We start from the raw sequence: 16,597 nt of genomic DNA on the forward strand, positions 1-16,597 counted from the left end.
GGTGTTTTGAACCAGTTTCTAATTTGGTTTTGGGCCGGTCCATATGACTTAAAAATGGGTCCAATTGGGTCTTTAAATCTGTAGACTTTTGGGTTTTGGTTTTGGGCTTTGATTGTGGACTGTTGACTGTTTAATTGTGCTACGTTTTTATATATTAAATTGTATGGACAAAGCAAATGCTAAAATGGTGTGGAAATCTGCATAAATTTGTTTGTCATTATCTAATTAAGATTTGACGTGAGTAGTGTGTAAAGCATATAATATATTGGCACGTAACAAGCGGGGAATTCTTATAAGACTTAGATATATACGTTTTTATGAGAATTAAACTACACATGGACTCAAATTCATGGACTTTAGTTTTGGGCTTTTTGATGATTGATCAGTTTGACATGACTTGTGATTTGGACTCGAATAATTATGCGTGCTTTGATGGTGACTTGAGTTCACATAAATATATGGGATGAATACATTACATGATTGATTATTATTATGAGTTGCTACTTAAATAAATTGTAGTATGTATGAAAGCTTGAGATATTCCATATGGTATAGTGCAATATATGATTGGCACGTGAAATAATAAGTTTCGAGATTTGATATAGAGATACTTGGATATCGTGCAATGAATAGTATTGGCACGTGATCATGTGGATTGTATTATAACGAGAAACGTTGAGCTTCAGTACAATTAAGAATACTGGCATGAGATAGAACAAGAATTATTATTGAGATATTTCCAAATATGGTGGCTTAGTGCAATAATTTATTTGGCACATGATAGAGTGAAATGGTTAAGAGATACTAAGGTATGACACCTGAATAAATTACGTAACGAAAATCCTAGAACCTAGCTACCACAACTCATGTGATTTGGCCCTAGTGATGGGCGTTTGTGATATGATTGGCCCTTCTGGAGTTTCAGTGAATCTGAATGGCCCTTCTGGCGTAGCCGAATAGTGGCTTGATCATTTCGTTTGCAAAAATTAGAACGAAACGCGCGATATTTTATGTCGAATAGTGGCAATACTCACATAATGGCTTTCGTGTGAGGGTTACCTGGTGTGCGGCATCCCGCTCAAGGTAGCTATGCACGGAGTGGTTCATTATGTGAAGGGAGGCGTGTTGATGTATATGTTCGGCGTTGGGTAGCGATTGTGGTAGCCAGGGAAAACTAGGTAAGACATAGATACGACGTGATTTTAGGGACACGCAAAGAAAGCCTTAAATAATATAATTATGGTAATATATTGGTTAATGATATATCTTTAAATATATGATTGTATATGGTTTGGCAGAAAGGTGGGTCAACCTAATTACTTGTGCAAAGACGACCCACTCTATAATTGAGCATGAAATACGGTAAGTATAGAATATGCTTGGTTGGTTTTTAGTTTAGTTAGAACCTAAGGCGCCTCGGTAGAGGAACTAAATGCCTTTGTATTATGGTTGGGAAGCTAAGACGCCTCAATGGAGGAACTACCTGCCTTATTTATTATGCGTATAGTTTGTTATATGGTTAGTTGGAAGTTAAGGTGCCTCAGTGAAGGAACTACCTGCCTTAATTATTGTACTTAAGGATGTTATATTATTTGTTGGATGTTAAGGTGCCTCGATGGAGGAACTAACTGCCTTATTTAGTATGTAAATATATGTATAAGTATATATTGTATTTTAAGGCTACTCACACCAGCATTGTTTATAATGCTGACCCGATTTGCATGTTTGCTTATCGGGTATGTTCATTAAATGAACATAGTTGATAAGTCTTGACAGGTTTAGTGTTGAAGAAGGTTGGTTCTTTGCTTGTGGTTTTGCGTTAGCGTCGCATTTCAAGATAGGTTTTGTTTTCCCTTGAGGTGATATAGATTTTCAGTTGAGACAATGTTATTTGTATTTTCATTTGTAATTTTAAATAAAGAGTTATTGAAAAGAGATTTTTAACCAAATCTTATTTGTGAATTTTTGTAATGAAGAGGACTTTTGTTTAAGTTAAATTTTTTATTGGTTTTTAATCATCCGCATATTTAAACTGTTTATGGGTTTTTGGAAGTTGAGAGTGCATCACACCTTGAAAATCGAAGAGTCAGGAACAAATATTGTTTTTTCGAATTCTGTCGAAATTCGGGGTGTGACAAAGTGCCCGAACAGACTTCACAGTATTGGCTAGCTTGCATGACTGGGAGAGATTTAGCTTGAGACTTGTTTATCTTGGAGGGATTCATAGAGAACTGATTGAATTTCTTACTCAAAGTTTCAATCTTGGTGGCAGGTAGCCGCCAATGTATGCCGATTCTTGATCTGATTGTTCATGTGCTTGGTAACCAAATTGCTTTGGCTCCCCCTTCATGCTAGCGACATCCTCGTTGCTAGTAGTCCATTGTTGTGTTTCTTCAGCTAAATTCTCGAGAAAGTTGTAAGCTTCCTCTCCATCCATTGATGTAAACTTGCTTTTGTGCATTGACTGTATCATCTGCATGTTCATCATCGAAAGTCCTCGATAGAAAAAATGAGCCAGTGTGTTCTTGTCGTATCCATGATGTGGACATGAGACTAGCAGATTATTGAATTTCTCCCAACTTTGATGATATTCTTCAGTCACCTTCCCTTTGAAATTGTTGATGGCTTGCTGCATGGAATCTGTCTTCTGGGGTGGGTAGAACTTGTTCATAAACTTTGTTCTCAACTTCTCCCAGTTATCTATTGAATTGATCGGCTATGCAGTTAACCATTCAGAGGCTTTACCTTCGAGTGAGAGCGGGAATAGAATGATCTTGATACTCTCATCCTTGATATTCTGGTTCTTGAAAGAATTGAGGACTGATAGAAATTTGTTCATGTTAACATATGGCTGAACATTGTCTGAACCATTGAACTTTGGAAGCATAGAGATTACTGATGCTCTAAGTTCAAACTGGTATGATTCTGTCTCTGGAAAAACAATACTGCTTGGTGGGTCTCCAATGATTGGCGAATAGAAATTGCTCAGCTTCTTCCTCTGTTGTGCTTGCATGTGTGGGATAGCTTCAGGATTATTCAGGTCCACAACACCTCCATCATTGCGTGCGGCCATTGTATCAATCCTGTCTAGTATTCTTGCTATACGAAGATGATGAAAACTATCCTACTATGCTTGAATGCAATTAAACTAATATGCAACTATTCTAAATTATGCTAATATGCAAAACTACTTTCCTTCAACTTGGTTGGGCTTTGCAGCTAGTATCTCATTTCGTTGTCTAAAAGTCGTCTCTTCTAGGGTTATGGTGAATCACTTGGATTGCTTAAGTACCACGACCCACAGACGATAGTCCGTTTGTCAAGATTCAGACAAGAAACACTAGACTTTGATGTTTCGCTGGGTTGGCTTACAACTTTAATTGTTGAAAAGGTCATAAATGCAATTATACTAGAAAGCAATAAAACTAAACTACGATGCAACTATACTAAGAAAGCAATAAAACTAAACTACGATGCAACTATACTAAGAATGAAGATTCGACTAACCTAGATGGTAGATCTTGTCTTCGAGATGTCCTTCATGTTTCTCTCTTTCTTAAAAGGATGGATGATGCAGCTAAAACTACCTCAAGATCCAAACTTCTAATCTTGAAAGAAAACGTTAAACATAAACAACTTAAAATGGCAGCGGCGCCATTTGACAAGCCTTTTTTTGTGTATATAGATGAGATATGGATGTGGATGATGTAGATAGATGATGTAGATGGATGTATGGTCGTTGAACAAAATAGAAGCATATCAAAACCTAATTATCCCTCAATAAGTAAAGGATGAGTAGGGTATCGTTCCACTTTTAAGTGTATGTTTATATGAAGGACAGGACTGGAAAGGGGGTTTGAGGGATTAAAAGCTATGATTATAGATATTATAGATTCTAATGCTAAACAAAACTAAACTAACTAAACTATTGAGAATTTATAAGAAAGGGAATTCAAGAGATTAGAATTCACCAATACTTTTGATCTATGACCTTCTGCTTCATGGTTGTTCTCACAAGTAGACTACAATTAGGCAATCGAGCGAGTGTCGATGCCCTCTTGGACGAAACATCGTTAACAAATAACTCTACTTAAGATTGTTCCTATGTTCATATTACTAGTATCTTCTTTCCTTTTATGTGAGCTTGGGCAGCTATTCAATGAATCACCATCTAAGGCAAACATAATGAATACTTCTTTTACTCTAAAACACTACACAACTAAAAGAAAAGTAGAGAATAATAGTATAATATTCAATTACAATAAATAAAACCTTATTCTAGCATTGTATTCAATTGCAATAAATAAAAGCATGTTACTAACAAATATTCAATTCCAATAAATACAATCCTAAACTATCATGATATTCGATTGCAATAAATAAAAACCTTAATCTATACTTCCATCCCCTGGTCTGGGCAATGGAACTAATAACTAAAAACATAAAGAACTAACCTGATTGAAGAACACCATGAACCAAAAGAATCAACAAACCCTAAGCATCGGCTTCATCTTCTCCCTTGAAAGAGAAGATTAGCCTTCCATAAAGAAAGAAGAACACGATCGAAGAACGAGAAAAAGAAGAGTCGAAGAACATAAGACTAGAAAGACTAATTTATTAAGACTCAGCTAGTTAAAACCGATCTTTTATTATTAATCTCTCTCTGCCTCAAGTTCTGGAGACAAGAGTATAACTGAATTGGCAAATTACATGAGGCACTTAGGTCCTCTATTTATAGAGGTTACAATGAGCTCTAGAAGCATTCCAAACCGTCATTTGTTTCCTAATACAAATAGACTTCTTTCAGAGTCCAACTTCGTCTCCAAAACTGAGAAGGAATTGGCTACAATGTCGATCCATGTGTCTGGATGCACTATTCATGTGTCTCAGACGCAAGCAATACGTCTGAACGCTCGATCCATGCGTCCCAGACGCATAAGTCTATTTTGTCTTTTCTGCTCTATCCTTCTATCATCTTTTGCGGGCTTTGGTCCAAACAACGAATCCTTTGGCCTTGGGCTTCCAAATAGGCTTTAAAATAGGTCCAAGTCGCATCTTTAATAACTTCAATTCCTCGGCCTTCTCCATGATTGTCCACGGGCTTCCCATGTGATCCTTAATGCTCCGAATTGCTCTGTTTTACCCCTTTTTCTCTAATATTCCACAAAACTCTCTCTTTCACCTGTAGAATCATAAAACATAACTTACAAACACTATTAGTCCACTAAGACGGCTAAACAAGAGGCATAATCGAAGGTTAAATTGCACTTTTTGAGCACTTATCATGGCGTTTGACCGCTTAAATCTTATGAATTATGCAACATATAAAATATTGGGCGTTTGATTTGTTAAGTAGCTGCACTAAGCCAAATGAACATATGCGGCTTAACTGATTTTAGTTGTTGCTTGGTTTATTTGGTTGTTTATGATGATAGATATAACTAATCAGGTTAGTATCTGCAAGCAGAGGTGATGCATGGTAGTTTCGAGGGAAACGTACTAGAGTTTTTTTATTAAAGGAGATAGGGTTGTATATACGAATGTGTTAAAAATGATCGACAACATAACTTCAAATTATTTAGATTTATTTGAAGCTGCCGTAGCGTGTCTCATGTGTGAATAATTGGTGATATGGTGATACTGAAATTTTCTATTGAAATTACAGTTTCATAATTTTGTTAGTTTCTAAATTTGTATTATTATATGTTGATTTGCTGAATTCCTTTTTTTCTCTTTATTTTCATGTGCCTTCTTTTTGTGATTAGTTTTAATGTTAGTATTCCTTGGTCAGTATGCATTTGTATGCCTAGATCAATATGCATATATGCTATGAAGATAGATACGAGAAACAGTGAAGATGATATTCATTATATGCTTGGTGCTTTGAAGACTCTCGGGCTGCACCTAGAAGTAGACAGTGCTAATAACAGAGCTGTTGTTGAAGGATGTGGTGGACAGTTTCCTGTTGGGAAAGAATCAACAGAGGAAGTTCAACTTTTTCTGGGGAATGCAGGGACTGCAATGTGTCCATTGACTGCTGCAATTATTGCTGCTGGTGGAAATGCCAGTTCTATGTCTATATATCTAACTCAATGCAGGATTTTTTTTTTTCCAAAGTCCCTCAGCCTCATGCTTGGGACTCCCAGTCCCAGGGTACTGGTGTGTTATGAATTGTGACAAAGAATTCTCACTTTGTAAACTTATTTTTGTAACACTGTTGGTTTTGTAATCAACGGTATGGAGACATTTTTGCTACATATTAATCGAAAAAAGAAAAAAAGAAGAAAGAAGAAAGAGAGCAAAAGACTTTTCGTCAAAACCCCAGTCCAATCAATCCATCCGCATGAGTGGAGCCAGTTGGGATATAAAGTAACTGGATCAGTTTGTGATGTCTCGGTGTGAGCCCAAAGAGAGAAATTAATGGAAGAGACCTCATCAGTGTTCAATGGGAAGCTTAACATCTTGGTGTGAGTTTCACATGTACACTCAAATAACTTTTTATTTTCTTTCTTTATTTATTTTTTGCCTAAAACAACAAATTAAATCAACAAAATTTATTTTCACAATTTGCCAGACTAATGATTTGTAATTTTTTTTCTTTTTTCATTTTGTGTTTTTGGGGTTTTGAAATCGATTCAATCAAAACTTTTCTATTTTATGTTTTTCATCTATCCCTTTATCTATTGATAGTTTGCGTCTTAATCTGGCATGAGTGATGGTCACCATCCCTTTTTAATTTCATAATTTTTACCAACCTCTCTCTTTGCTCAGTAATCCCTACATTGCTTTTGATACAGGGACAAATTGGTTCAATATCTTCTTGAACGTCGGCCAAAGAAACACCGGGAAACAATCAATATTATGGTACTCCTCAACAAAGTCAAACAAGTCACGAAGTTCAAGGGCTTTATAATTTGCAGAGGGATAATGTATTCCCCGAAAGACCTGGTCAACCGAATGCCGCAATTTTACATGAAGACCGGTGATTGTAAATATGGTGTCGCTTTTGCGAGGTTCCATCATCCTCGAGAAAGATTGATTCCTGTTCCAAACTGTTTCTTCGAGTCCATCGGGACTTCTACTTTGCCCTCTGTCACCATATCTTCAAACCTTGTAGTTTTCTATTTGTTGTAGTACTTTCTGGTTTGTGTATTCGTAATCTTATTTCCTCTTATGTCAATGGTGCAACAAAGCATGGTGGTTAATTATATACTAGAATTAGAAGTGTGGTTTCACTTTCTTTCGTTAGATAAGAAGTTCTCTTGACAGTTGCATACTTATATAGTTATCTCCTATTTGTTAGCACATGAGCTCATATTGATGGTCACAAGGTCTTCTACACACAAAGAAATGATATCATTACTGAGATGAATACTTGAGACTACCTTGATATGGCTTAAAACTGGACCAAGCTCCCCAAAAGACGTTTGGAGGTTCCTATGTTTTGTAGCTTATGAGTTTTATGGAAGAGAATTCCGTAAATTCTTCTCATGTGGACTGGACTGGGTAGATATATCATATATGTAGAAAACAAAATAGTAATCTACTGGTACTACTGAGATGTAAGGTGAAATTGTATTTGCAAAGTGGTAGGTTTAATGCCTCTTAAACTAGGTAAGTGATCGTGTTAGAGGTTCGTGCATTCTCAATTAGATTTTCCTTATAAAGGTAAGATCTCTAATGAATATTAAACCTCTTTGTGTAAATAATGGTAATGTGAAATCTCAAGGGAAACCTAGAGAGAGGCTCTTCTTGATGTGAGATTGCATGCTTGCTTTAGGGGAAAGAATTTGAGTGATGATGTAGCTAACAGCCCCCTTGATAGTCGATTCATTAGGGTCGTCACCTTCCACCCAGAAAAGTATCCACCGTTTTCTTTGTCTCTTAAGCCTCACAGCTATGGGACTTCCTAAAGAAAACAGCAATCGCAGTTTATCAACCACTCACAAGACCACCGAGATCTTCGACTTAGCTCCCAAAGGTAATCCACCCGGCCTTTTCCCAACCTATACAAGGAGAGCGGTAGATAACAAAAGGGAGACAAGGTCCTAACTAAATCATAACACAAACTACCATTCCATCTATCATATTAGTCAAGTTAATCCGATTCATTATTATCTATAGATAAGGCAAGAGAGAACTTATGACCTCTCGGATGGAGAGGGATTCGAACCCCCGGTATTCCTATCAATACTTCAGTTTTCAAGACCGACTCTTTCAACCGCTCAAACATCCATCCCCTTTGCGCTTCACACGCCCTATCTATCCGCACACTGGCGGGTAGGGGCTTATTTATGTGATTCACTATGCTTGCTTGCCCCTATCGGCTGATTCTATTGCCTGCCGGTTAGTGAAACTTTTCCGGTAGTACGAATCGCTATGCCTCGCCTCTTTCTATATGATAATATGCACCTTGGTTGCTGCGCTCCCTTCGGGTAATAGCAAGAGAGTGAAGACCGAATGATCCTCCAACCAAAAAGAGTGATTGAGTCCGCCTCAAGTGAGTGAGTTCCCGTCAAAAGAAAGAATCTAAGGTCCCCCAGGAGCTTCTAATTTTAGACTCACTCACCAACTCTTATTGAAATTGAAGAAGAATAGCTAGAATCAGTTATTGTGCAAGACCAACCAATCCTTGGTTGACTCTCTACTTCTCCGGTCGGGGATATAACTGTATTCTTCTATTCTTTATCTCTCTCCCTCCTTTGTCCTTTGACTTTCTTTCTTATCTCTTTCCACTCAGAGTTCTTTCTGAAACAGAATATAATTCCCCATACTAACCTAACCCACCAAGACCGGAGAAGCAACTGGATCGATTCCTAACTAAAGAAAGTCAACCAATGCCGCTGCCCTGCCTTAAAGCTTAAAGAGAGAAGCCTAATCAAAGACTAGGTACACTCTAGGAAAATTATCAGATGAATTAATAATAAGTTAAACACTGAGTGACCTACAATTGCAACATTTCATATGTCTGTTGTGGAATTTTGATTATGTTTCTCATATTACTGAAAATTTAATTATCTACGCATCGTTTTGATGCAGACTGACAAGGTGTATTTCGGTGCAACTGTTGGCCGAGTTGCTAATAGGATTGGAGGGGCAAAGTTTACTTTAAATGGCACCACTTACAAATTAGTTGCCAATGAAGGCAAAAATATACTTCATGGTACTTCACTAAGTCCTTGCTTCCATTCCACTCTTTTTAGATTCAATAATATGCCATTTCCAATTATCTGATATGCAATGTTCATTTTGACTTAAGGTGGAAAGATAAGGTTTGGCGACGTGATTTGGCAAGTGAAGAAGTTCAAACAAGATGGTCCTGCTCCTTATATCACTTTCGCATACCGCAGCGCTGATGGTGAACAAGGTAAGCTTAGGACTGAGGTTCAGATATTTTAGTTCTGAACTCTCTTTCTGTCAGTTTAAAAACTCAACTTAGTTTTGGATTTAGTAAAAACTTAAAAGTTAATGTACATTTCTTATTTCTAAAGTTCTAATGCATCAACCATGTAACACAGGATTCCCTGGTGCTGTTGCTGCTTCTGTAACTTACATGCTCTATGGAAACCAAAAATTGAGTGTGATCATGAAAGCAAGAGCATTAAACAAGGCAACTCCAATTAATCTCGCTCTACACACTTACTGGAACCTTGGTGGTCATAACAGCGATGATATCCTAAAGAACAGAGTCTAGCTATTCGCCTCACACATCACACCCACAGACGACGAGCTTATCCCCACCGGCAAGATTGACCCAGTTAAGGGCACACCCTTTGATTTCCTCAAACCACATACTGTTGGTAGCAGGATCGACAAAGTCCCCAAGGGGTACGATATCAACTATGCAGTCGATGGGCCTAATGACCACAAACTGAAGAAGGTGGTAAAAGTTCATGACCCCAAGTCAGGCAGGTTGATGAAGCTGTGGAGTGATCAACCAGGTGTGCAGTTTTATACAGGAAACATGTTGAAAGATGTAAAGGGGAAAGGCGGTTTTGTTTACGGTCCTCATGCTACACTATGTTTGGAAACACAAGGTTTCCCTGACGCAGTAAATCATCCCAACTTCCCTTCAGTGATTGTGAACCCAAGCAAACCATACACACATTTCATGTTGTTCCAGTTCTCAAAAGTAAGAACAATGTATAGAGAGAGAAAAATGTAAAAACGTGATTAGGCATTCTACCTTATGGAGAGTTTTTGACATTTTTCTTTACAAATGTCATGTTGTCATCACTTCAATAACATGTGTATACTTATTTTTGAATTCCAAAGTGTTCAAACAATTTACATCAAATTAAATGCATACCCCAGAAATTTTATAATTCCAATCAATATTTGACTTTGGTGATACTGAAATAGAAAATTTTGACTTTGCTAATCAATATAGCTAAAACTAATTGGTAATTTTGACTTTGCTAATCAATATAGTTAAAACTAATTGGTAATTTGGTAGGTAAATCAGAATATAGCCCATGGATGAAAACTAAATAGGGTGATTTACGAGGAGAAATGGCGGCTCTCTTTGCCAATAGTGTCGGAGTCCTCAACCCATTAACTTCTTTGGCTCCCCAAATAGGTTCTTTTTATTTTATGAGTTCTTTTAATTCATTTCAATTTAATATGTTTCCACACTTAATTAATTATAGTTGTAGGACATACGGGGTGGAGCAGATGGGTTCACACTGCAACTCTAATCACAACTTATAAACCCCGTCAAAAATATCAAGCGAATTTACATAAAGAAATAATGAGTTGTGATGTTTCAAAAGTTGATGAGAATAGCAGCCCTTATCAATAGCAGTGGAGTCGCGAACCATTGAAAGTGCTGATTCAATAGCAGTTTTCCAATTAGACTTAATAAATCTTAGTCTGATATTTCTGTTTTCTGTTTGTTGCTCCATATATATTTTTTGTTGTTGTTCCGTATATATGATATGACTGTTCATAAAGATGGACTACCAACCAAAGATTGGTAGTACCAAGTGTGGAACTGAAGCTTTAGTGGTCCTATAGAAAATCAAAATATCTTTCCTTTTCAGTCCACACCTTATTCGTTTCTCACCTATAATAAGACTTCTGTTTTGATTGGTCAGAATAGGAAAAATAAGGAGCAGAAGAAACATGAAAATTGGCAACTTGGTGTTTGCCAAAAAATTCCGCAGAGAAGAATTTTCCTAACGATGAGATCATTGAAATGTATCTTAAGCACAAACGTGGAACCTTCACTAGTATGTTTTTCCTCTTTTTTTGGTACATTTATCTAGACATGTTTGTGTGCTTTCAACACACATGAAGAGATGCCTTTGGCATTTCCTCACTCCACCTATTTCAACAAATCAATTGTATTAATTACCAAATGTCGTGATTTACAAACTACACTTACATATGCTCATTTTATATGAATTTATTAATTTCTTCACTTTTAGTGCTCATACTTTTTAAGTTTATTACATTGCAGTACGTAGAAACAGGGGTGGTTGTGACTTCTATTCCAATAGCCCCCTTTCATTTTTCGAGGTACATAATGGAATTCATATAATATAACGATTCAAAGTACGCTCATTAACTCTTATGAGTGACCTGAACCAAACCTCTATTCAATTCGTTTAGGTTTGGGGTTAACAAGTACTTAACCCACCATACTTATGAAAAACAATGACTTAATTAAAGAATTGGTTTGCCAGGTACATGAACAGTATGAAAGGAAAATCATTTTTACATTCTAGGTACCCCGTACTCTGTACATGAAATTGCAGCACTATCTGATGGGTTATTGAATGTTTTGGCTCTCCATCTGGAACATTTACCTTACTAATTAAGAGAGAGAAGTGAATGGATGAAAGTATCAGAAAGTTTGTGCAATCATTGAGCTATGTAGAATATGAGTCTATCTCACTAATACATTCAAATTGAACTATTTTAGGTGGTTCAACATGAAGGTTGCGATTGATTATTTGCTTTGATTGGTGGTAATGGAACAAACTACAAGCATTCGTTATGCAACTTAGGTGGTATTCGAAGGTACTTTGAATAATTGTCTATATATCTGCAATCCATATAATTGATACTTGAAATAAGGAAATCATTGTTACAATGTAAATGATGGTAGACTATATAGTGAGAATCTTTTAGGAGTTACAAAGCACAAATTGAAACTTCATGTTAATGAGTTGATTCTTTCATCATCAAGAACTGGTGGTTAGTTGCATTCTCCTTTGGCATCAAAGCATGTGTTCTTGGCCTTTTTCAAACACCACAAGAAGAACACTGTATCGTATATGAAGTTGATGTCATACAGTATGGTGGTGATGAATAGTGATGGTGAGATGGTAATCCTCAGGGCGACAATACTCTGGGAGAATCTTCACTAGTGCTACAGGAATTTAATGTTGACGAAGAGCAAAGCAATACATGAAAAAATGGTGTATTTCATGGATATCCCCAATAGTTCTTTTTGGTTCGAGACATGTAAAAACTGCAAATTATAACACTTAGTTTTAGTGGGCATCAGACGTCAGTGTCATTCAATGTTGTATTTCATTGTCTATATTGTCAAATGTTTTTTTTTTTTTCTAAGTATGAGTTTTGACTTTTGAGCAATCCTTTTGGTCACCACCTTGATTCTCAATTTGAACAAAGTCATTGATTTTGGATCTTCACCAAACAACAACAATCAGTACTTTAATTGAGATGCCAATATATTGAATATATATAAGCGCGTCGTTCACCTTTTATTCTATTATATAGCATTTTTTTTTATATTGCTTATTATGAAACAACTTTTATTTTTAATATGTTTTACCAAATTCAATCATCCGGTATATATATTGGAGGAATAGAACGAGGTGTATATATATTTCAAGAAATAGAAAATAGTTGGGACAAAGGATACAGTTATAATCAGCATTGTTTAATCTTCCGATAGGTGTCAAAAGTCCTAATCATTGATTTACATAGAGATACATGTTCATGTGTATTGCAATGCAAACCAACATTATCTAAATAATCAGTCGCAATAGTATGTCTAAAAAGAAAATCTGTATAACACTACTCCACTAGGTGAAAACATAGTTTTTTTTACTCATGGTCCGGGTAGGAATTGAGTGGTACTAATCGTCAAGAATATATTTGACGGGCTTTTTATGAAATTGACTTTTTATGAAATTGATGGTCCATGACCGTCAAACAAAAACTCGACCGCCCATGCTTGTCAAGAAAATTTTCCCCGAAATCCAGCCCAAAGCGTGAATACCTTCCCCCCAAAATTTTCGCTCTTTTCCAATTTTTCTCTCTTTCGGTTTTTATTTGGTCAAAACCGCAACTCACCGTCATATACAACAAATTCCGCCAAAGCTAACAATTTCATCTCTACAGCAACTTCAAAGAAATAGAGTAGTTATCAGCAAGCTTCAATTTCATCGGTTTGTTTCTTATATTCAAAAAAGATGTTATTTTTTCTTTAATTAGTATAAATTTATGTGGGTGTATTAAAAATTTGTTTTGTGAATATTTCATTGTTGTTGTGATGTGAATTATTAAGTGATTGAGGAGTTTTAGTCAGTTCAATTTATTGAATTTGTAAGAAATAAATGATTAAAAATCAAAACAAATTTCAAAGAACTATCATTCCGTTGATAAACAATTTGACTGGAGTTTCGCCTACTCTTCTTTTGAATAATTCTGAACTTAGGTACAATTTCTTTGTAGTTATTTCAATTATTTATGGCACCTATAACTCCATGAGCTAATTCATCTGTTACATATGTGGGGTATATCTGTTACTAGCTTTGAGCTTAGAGTGAAATATCATTTTTGTAGTATTGCAATCAGTACTTGCTGTATCTTGTAGCAATTAGTAGTTGTTTATTTTTGTAGAATATTGTACTTGTATGTTGTAGAGGTATAAATTGGTATCATAACCCTTTTTTTTTTCCCATTCTTGTAATGGGTTGCGTCAAAACTCTAACTTTTTAAATTAGTCGTTTTGCATATACACTACTACAGTTAGCTTTGATGGAAATTTAGTTAGTTTGCATCTTATAAACTCATAAAGGTTTGTTTTTCTTTTTCTTTGTTTAAAAAGACTTCTTTGTTTTAAGAAATGTAACACATATCATTATCGTTGTTATTGGTATGCTATTGTTACTGCGAATTAATATTGTATAACGTTGTGACTTTTTAGTGCTTTATCAAAAAATTTGAGTAAATTATTGTTGTTAAAATTGTGAGTTTTCGTTATTCGTTTTACTGAATAATGGAAGTTTTCATCCTTTAATTGGATGCACTTTTTGGTGAAGATGTTGGTTTGTCATGTTGAGGGTGTTGTCCATCAATTCTAACAATTGTTTTTATAAACTATGTTTTGTTCAACATGGTGAGGGTGTTGGTCTGTCGAAAATGTTATTCGTGTGGTGGTTGTGTCTAATGTAGGGGCAGAATAAGGAATTTAGAGTGTGTGTGTGTGTGGGGGGGGGGGGGGGCGGGCATAAACATAGTAACAAAAATTAGTTGCATATCGACTCATGAAATTTCTGATTATATGGCTTTCACTACCACTACCACAAGTTTAATTTAATTAGTATGTTCTTGGTGATGCAATATTACTCGTTTGTGTGTGCATGCTGCAAGTCGTATTAGTTAGTTAGTATGACACCTTATTTGATATGCAAGTGGCATTTGTACTGATAATTAGAATTCATGTTGTTTTTTGTTGGTGGCACTTGTGATATGTGATGTTAATGAAGGCCATGCAGCCATGTCTTTTGGGTATTTCGCCCTCCCACGTGGGTATGCCTTCATAACAATGTCTTGGTCCGTCTGCTTAAGTAGAAACTAGAAGCAGAAAACCCTATAGGAATGAGATCTTGGTATTAAGCTATATTCACCAATGGTTCACTAGTACTTTTGATGTAGCGGTTGTTTTTATTTTGTTATTAGACTTATTTGGACTTGATGCCCTGCTGATTTTTGTAAAAATGTGAATTAACTTCACACAAGTCTATTGATCATACGTCATGTACGTAAGTAAGTATGTATGTTTAGTTCCATTATATCGGCATGAGATTTGTCTACAAGGTTTTCAGCTTTCATCAAGTGAATGTATAGTTCGTATGTCCTTTCCACTTTGTTGTAGATCAACAATTAACTGTCCTTAAGAATTTATGCCTATAATGACTTCTAGGCCGGTCAGGGATCACAGTGAAGATGTACGTGAAGTGATTTCTAATAAAATTCCTCTTACTACAAGATGAATGTTATTTGCGGGTTCGTTTGTTTGCTTGTGGTCAACTTCCCAAGGTACTTATCAGGTTCACAACTTTTCCAAACTACTAGTTTCCTTTTGGGCCATCTATTAAATTTTTCATCCTTAATAGAAGTAAGAACTTTGAGTGCAATCAATAGCTAATTGTGAAGACTGAGAAATTCTACTATATACACAACATGCACATGTTTTGCCTGAGGAATGTGGACATGTGCTGAAAACATATAGGCATGTCTCTGAGCACTCTGCCATAATATCAGTTCGATACTATGGGTGAAATTCATAGGAGTATTTTTGTAGGAGGATGATTTACCAGACTAACTTTTGAGACAAGTCATAGAAGCTGGGTGACTGGGTCTCAAGGAGATCCTTACGTGGGTGGGTATATTCGTCTCAGGCCATGCCTTTCCCTCAAGATGTTGTTTTATCTTGCAAATGTTTACTCATCTTAACATTTTAATTCCTTTTCTTTTTCGATTTGAAATACAGACTATTTGAGATTTCATAATCTCAATTTTTCAAAACGCATTTTACATATGTGAAATGGCGTTATCTATATCGATGTCCGGTCGTTCATGGAATGATGGAACCTTCAAGTAGATCGGCTTGACAACACTTTGCATTCTCATCTGCGAGCGTAATTCGGTGTTGATTCAGCCCTACTAGACTTCTACTATTGGGCATGTGTAGATATCCTGTTTTGAGTATTAAGGCTTTGACTTTGGTCGTTGTGAAATTATATTTATGTTAATGGAGAAATAGTTTGGAGAAAAGGAGGATACAACCTAATTAGGTTTGGCCTTGTATCACTTCAATATATATATATATGAAAATCAGGGTTTACAACAATAGAAACTGCCAAAAATATTCTGGTCGGGGCCCTAGTCCGCCCCTCGGGAGATGTCCTCCTAGAACTCTAACAGTCGTCATTTTCTTAAGTTTGTGTCAAAAGATATGGTGTGAAACATACGTGATCGCTTCTAATTATGTTTGTAAATTTTGAATTACAGCACTGGCTTTAGGGGATCCATCTGTGACAATTGAAGAAGTGACTCCGCCTGTCTATCCATCCAATGGACTCTTCCCTTGTGAGGGTTTTTTTTCTAAATAATTACTCAGTTCTATCTTCTTCATTTCTGGAATGTTTCTTTTTCGTGATTCACTCTGCTATATTGGGCTGTGTGTTTATGGTAGGTGAATTTTTATTTCTATATGATAGGATAGAATTGTCAAACTCTTTGAGACGAATACTTATTCTGTCGTCAACATCTTACTATATTAGAAAAATCTAGGGGTTGATGAACAGTATTTTCACGTACGTCACAGGGGCAA

The 16,597-nt window shown here is 36.1% G+C and overlaps 1 long non-coding RNA gene and 1 pseudogene across 2 annotated transcripts; both read left to right on the forward strand.

Annotated features, from left to right (window-relative positions):
- Positions 1-8,920: 8,920 nt before the first annotated feature.
- LOC147503998 (uncharacterized) lies at positions 8,921-10,201 on the forward strand (annotated as a pseudogene). Its single transcript, XR_015220319.1, has 3 exons — positions 8,921-9,163; positions 9,260-9,367; positions 9,519-10,201. The product of XR_015220319.1 is annotated as an uncharacterized LOC147503998 (transcript).
- Positions 10,202-13,216: 3,015 nt separating this feature from the next.
- LOC147503999 (uncharacterized) lies at positions 13,217-16,358 on the forward strand. Its single transcript, XR_015220320.1, has 3 exons — positions 13,217-13,424; positions 15,185-15,300; positions 16,276-16,358. It is a non-coding gene; the product is annotated as an uncharacterized LOC147503999 (long non-coding RNA).
- The last annotated feature ends 239 nt before the right edge of the window (positions 16,359-16,597 follow it).

This window comes from Coptis chinensis, chromosome 4 (genome assembly GCF_015680905.1).
Source record: "Coptis chinensis isolate HL-2020 chromosome 4, ASM1568090v1, whole genome shotgun sequence".
NCBI classification, from domain to species: Eukaryota; Viridiplantae; Streptophyta; class Magnoliopsida; order Ranunculales; family Ranunculaceae; genus Coptis; species Coptis chinensis.